Raw genomic sequence first — 6000 nt, 5'->3', positions numbered from 1 at the left:
CACAAAAACCAATCTGTTCATAAAAAAAGAGCACTTTCATGCTTCTGTAAGAAATCAAAACCTCATAGGCAAATGACCACCCCAGAACTGCCATCACAACTGACTCATATTAAACATCCCTAGAGAAGCAAAAGAAATAACCTCAGGTTAGTTAAACCTTGCTAAGAGGAATGATGTGAAAATGCAGAAGAATAAAAGATAGTTAGGATAATTGAATCCCCAAGTTTAATTTTAATGTTACTGAAGATGCCATACTGGGAGCGCAGTGGCAACAGAAAACAGCTATTGGGAAAAACCTGAGAAAGAGTAGAAGGAAGATAGCATAACTAAACAGCAAATTGAAGCATAATATTAGAATCAAGAAGATGTCATTCAAAAAGGTGAAGTTGCATGTAAATGAGGAAAACAGATAGCAATGATCAAATAGAGCGTATGACCCAAATGATCATAAACTCTGGAAATTTGCATGCACAAATATAATATAACAAAAATTATATAAACATATGGGCCAAAAAACCTGTGTGCACTTATTATCTAATGGTATCAAAGCCAGTACCTAATCCTTTTTTCCTTCATTAGGTGTGAAGAACCTGCCCAGAAAGCCATTTTATTTTGGAATAGATAATAAGTCATTTGACTGAAGATGCATAAGGATTATTGAAGACAGTCATGTGCATATAATAAATGTTTTAGACTTGGATTAAAGCATTGCAATAGAAAAAAAGATAAATACTTAAGAATAAATCAAGTGATTTTCTAAAAGTAAAACTACTTTTGAGATCTGCATTAATCTAAAAAAAAAGTCTGAGAAAAACAACCCTTCAGAAGAGTGGGCATTTTGAGCTATGACATGGAGAAAAATGAACTTCATTACAGGTTTTGTTAGCATTTTGTAACTGTGCACTTTAATCCTTTAGGCACTGTTAACATATCAAGTTTGTAAACTTTGTAAAGTTATTGCTAAACTAAATCCTACTAAATCTCCAGTCTTTGTGTATATGCTGGTCTATAAAGGAAGAACTTAGGTCTTAATGAAATTTTCATTTTTAAAGTAACTTTGACAGACAGGAAAACCAAAAGGCAAATGTACTAAGTCCTTCTCTAATCAAAAATGAAGGACTAATTTGTCAAAGAAAAGTATATTAATGACATTTACCCTTTTTTGCTTAAGGTGCAGAATTTCCCACACAGTTCAGAAACATGTGGCTCCACAGAGACCTCAATTTTTTATTCTTTTGCCCTTTCAGATCACTCATAGCCTTCTTGTAATTTAGAGTTCTTTAAGTTACTGTTATGTTTTCCCAGGGGCTGGCATTTTCATCCCTCAAAAAATAAGATTTAATGGCTGCATAGACATGTGTAGGTGAAACATCTTCCAGCTCAGCTGTTGCTGTTTCTTAGTTACCCAGCCTTTTAAGATTTTTGGTTCTGGGATTTGATGGACCTCCTTGTCTGCTCAGCACTGTTTCTTCACAGCTAATACTGTGGGACACATTTCGCTGCCGTGCGCAGCAGAAGCCAAAACCTCAAGGAGCAGAGATCAGTGCACCTGGAGTCTGTATAACTGCATGTTTTAGCTAAACTAAACTGTGTCTTTTCAGATGTGAGCTAAGGTCACTTGACCTCTATACAACCTTATATTCTGTAGATGTTTGGCACTTTGGGACAACACGTCCTTTTTTTTTTCCAGCAAATCAATGTAAATTGGTAGGGTGGATGTCTTTGTCTATTAAAATTAGCCAACTACATGAGCAAACAAATGTGCACTGTTATTTCAAGGAGTGAGTACTCATCAAAAGATCAAGATAAATATATATTTTAAAATGTATTTGCCCCAAAAGAAGGTCAGTTTGCTTTAACCAGAAGGTTTCTAACACCAAACTATTAGAGGAATGATGCTTAGACAGCTGTATTATTCCCCTTAGAATAATTTGCTCATACTCAGCCATGTTGTTTTGCATATACCGTGTTGTTATTATGTTTGTACACATTGTTCTCTTGAACAGAATTTTCCTCCATATGATATTATTCAAAATATTTTGCACCATGAGGTTTTAAAGTGGCACTATAAGCGCTGCAGGTAGCATTTCCTTTTCCCTACAGAGGTCACAGAAAACCCACAGCACAAAGGGTGACTCTCCTGCAAACCTTGGACACTTGTAACTTCACAAGCAACTTTAGATAAGTAATTATTTTTTCTAGACCTACACAGGTCACATACACACACACACAACCAAAACAAAACCAAACCCCCAAAAAAGAGAGATGAAGGGATGACATTTACTCTGCTTATACCCATGACTACAATGTTCATTTGGAACATGATAGGTAGAATTAACTGGAATAAAAGTAGAAATTGAGACTGTCTTTTGGGTAGATATCCTTCCCCCATACATTTCCCTTAAAAAAATCATTCCATTTTAAGGGATTATGGAGGATTATTACCACTACAGAGAATTATCATCATTCTTCATATTATATGCTTACCATATACCAACACCTGAATTGCAATACACCCTCTAGACCATACTAGCTGGTCCAGTGCAGTAAGTGGCAGCAAGTACTTAGTTTGTATTTGCAATACAGCATCTGAATATAGCCGGTTACTGCTATGTGATATAACCAGTGGTAATTTTGAGTTCACTAGGGAATATATAATAAAATAAATGAACCCACTGTAAGTCATTTGTTGGACAAATGCAGAAAGATTTCATCTGTTGAGATGATTTTCACACATACACTATCAGAATTTTTTACTGGTGAAAAAATCATTTGCTTTTTCTTTTTTGAACAGAAGTATTTTGCCACAGTGATAATAAAATTTCATTTTTTATTTAGTTTGTCTGTATGTCTTTGATAAGCACAGTTGAGGTTAGGACAATTTTGCATGGTGGGTTGCAATGTAAAAGTCAATTTTAGCATACAAAATTTTTTTTCTCCTGCATAGAAAATAGCAAGTAAAGCAGTTGCAGCACATGAATTAAAATTTGAAGATTCCGTCCTCCCCTTCCCTTTCCATCTGGAAAAGGAAATAGCTTTTTCTTTCTTTTTTTTTTTTCTCTTTTTTTATTTTTTTTTCCTCAGGACAGAAATACTTTTGCTGAGAACTATCTCCACACAAAAGCTTACAGAGCTGAATATGATGTCTTGTCTTATCACTTCTGAACAGACTCTGGAGTTTGAAAAGACTTCTGAAATTTGCTTAACTTGCCGTTTCCTAATATAATGAGGAAATCAATGTGCCTTGCTTTTAGAAATGCTGGTGGCTTCAGAATAATTTGAGAGTCAGCAAGGATAAGCAGAAATGAAACTGCAAGTACTTGTTCATCATTGGAATATCTGAGATGATTTACAGATAAAAACGTGCTAATTTGCTCTTGTCAGGGAGAATATGTCATTCAGATATACTCACTAGTCTGAGTGGTTTTTTTTGAATAAGCGAATTCAGATTTTGGGGACTTCTGAATGAGACCTACAGGGACACACATACCCACCACCACTGCAACTGGGCAGGGCTGCAAAATTGGATTGCACCAAGGGGAAACAGCTCTGCTGGAATGAAATGCAGCAGTGGAAAGCACGAGCTCTCCCATGAGTAGAGCCCAGATCTTCATCCCCCTCAGACCAACCTTCCCCTGGTAAGACTTAGCCCAGACCTGGTAACTGGTCACTGGAGGAAAACAAAATTTGTTTGAGAATATTTTTAAGAATATGTATCCATAGTTAAAGAGCATCAGCAACTGTATGGGAAATACAGGACAAAGATAATTTTTGGAATAAGTTAATAGTTTGGGAAACACAATTCAAATATATTTATCTGTACCACTGTGTATACCCCTTAGTATTGTTACTCAGGGTTTGGGGCAGATTTTAGTTTGTGTGGAGTTCAGAAGTTAAATTTCAGTTTGACATTCAGGCAATTTTCCAGTCAACTGCTATTGTAGAGGATTATTTGAATGAGACCACACTAGTTTTAATGAAGTCCAAAGTTTAAATTAGATACAGCAGTACCTAGGTTTGATTCAGAAGTTATTTAAAATGACATTTTACATAGAGCTATTCACATGATTGAATTTTGATCTAGTTTCTCAATCAAAATTTTGTGAAAAAGGTTATTTCAGAAAAACTATTTTGATCTGCTTGAAATGTTTTTATACTTTAAACATTTTATTTGGGTTTAATTTCATTTTTCTCAATTTTAAAAGAGAAACTTCAAATGTTAAGAGGATACAATGGAAAGCTGACATTTTTTCTGAGTTGTTATTCTTTTTCAAGAAAATACTTTCTAAATTTGTTTTGTCCATGAATTAAATGACCAGAAGTGTAATTATATGTAATTTAAAGCATAAGGATTCTTCCTGTTTTTAAAAACTGTTTCTTTGCAACACTCTCCCATTTTGGTCTTTTTTCTCTTATTCTATGTTTGGTGAACATTTTTCTGTGATAGGATTTAACTAGATTCCTAATGTTTTTTGAAGAAATTCTATCCTGATCAGCAATCACTGTTAAAAAAGTTCACTTTTATACACCTGAAATCTTTCTCCTAACCTTAATTCCACCTCTGCTGAACAATCTTAACAGACCTTCTTGCTCATCCCAATATGAGGGCTGTTTTCAAATGTACTCACTCTGTACTTTCCCATGAAGATTCACAGAATGTGTCTGTATTCTCAGTGTCCTCTCGTTCTCCACACCAGAATGTTTTAGATTGCAAACTGAGAACAATTACAGGCTCTAGTGGTTGAAATGCAAACAGACAAATTTTACTGGTTTGAGTTGAAAACACTTTGTAGCCATGTTAGTACAAAACCAAAACTGTGGTACAAAAATTTAGGAACATATTTTTTAAATACTTGTCAGTGTTAATGCAATATCAACGTTGCCAGTGTGGACAAAAGTCACCTTTTGGGATATTTTATAACTCAACTAAACATAAAATAAAATAATATCCTTACCACTAGAGAGAGCTCTCACACTAAAATAATAGAACATTGCTTTGGGTTCCTTTTTCTTCAGAGATGAGGACAAAATGTAAGAGGGGAAAAAACTGTACCATCTGGAATCATGATGGGAAGATATGACCTGACAAAAAGAGGAGTCCAGAGGCTGGCTCCAGCTGGACATGGGGAGAGGAGAACATGTTGTCTTCATTCCTCACTGTGGCAAATTCTGCCTGCATCCCATGAACGGGAACAAGAAACGTCTGAAAACAAAGAGGTTTATTTTTCCACTTTTGGCAGAGAAAACTTGAGTTGATTGGACATATGGTAGGCGCTCCTGTTTTTCTTTCTCCATAGGCAAAGCCAAACAGAGGGAGAATGGTTGTGTGTTTTGCCATTTTCAGGAAGTGCCCAAAATCTGTCCCCAGAGGCTAACCATCCAGAACTATCAACATTTTTCAAAGATGGTCATGCCTCTAAAAGCATGGGGGAAGATTGCAATGAAAATCATTGATTAAGACTACCAGGCACAGAACTGGTATCTGTTGTAGAGCAGGTTCTGACTGCAAACTTCAGAGCAAGCTGATGAAAGAGTTCAAGTAGACAAGAGAAAGGACATTTTAGAGCATAGTTTTGAGCACTTTAGTAAACCTATATGCAAGAATGATATAGATTTTTGAGGAAACCAAGACAGAAAATTTTAGAGGGCATTTCTTTTTATTTAGAGCAGTATTTAAATTTCAGTGACAGCCTTCTGCATTTGATTAACCTGCTAGAAGCAAACATTTCTAGTGAACTTTTTCAAACTAAGAAAGTGAATGTGTTTGGGGAAAGTATGGAAAACTCAGAGTCCAAGTGACCCTCTTTCTCCTTCACTTCCCCACCCCCCCCCCCCCCCAAAAGACGAACTTGAAATCTTTAAGGACTTGAATTTCCTGGTTTTGTGTTTTAACTTCTGTTCCACCCTCCAGAAGGTGGAAATGCAATCAGTTCTATTTGTTGCTCAGGTGTCATGCTATTCATTACTTGAAAACTTATATTCATTTTGGTAGTTTTCAGC

Source organism: Manacus candei, unplaced genomic scaffold, assembly GCF_025592945.1.
Source record: "Manacus candei isolate 608988 ecotype Guabito, Panama unplaced genomic scaffold, ASM2559294v1 h1tg000104l, whole genome shotgun sequence".
Classification (NCBI taxonomy): domain Eukaryota; kingdom Metazoa; phylum Chordata; class Aves; order Passeriformes; family Pipridae; genus Manacus; species Manacus candei.
Note: the sequence above shows the minus strand (reverse complement) of the source record.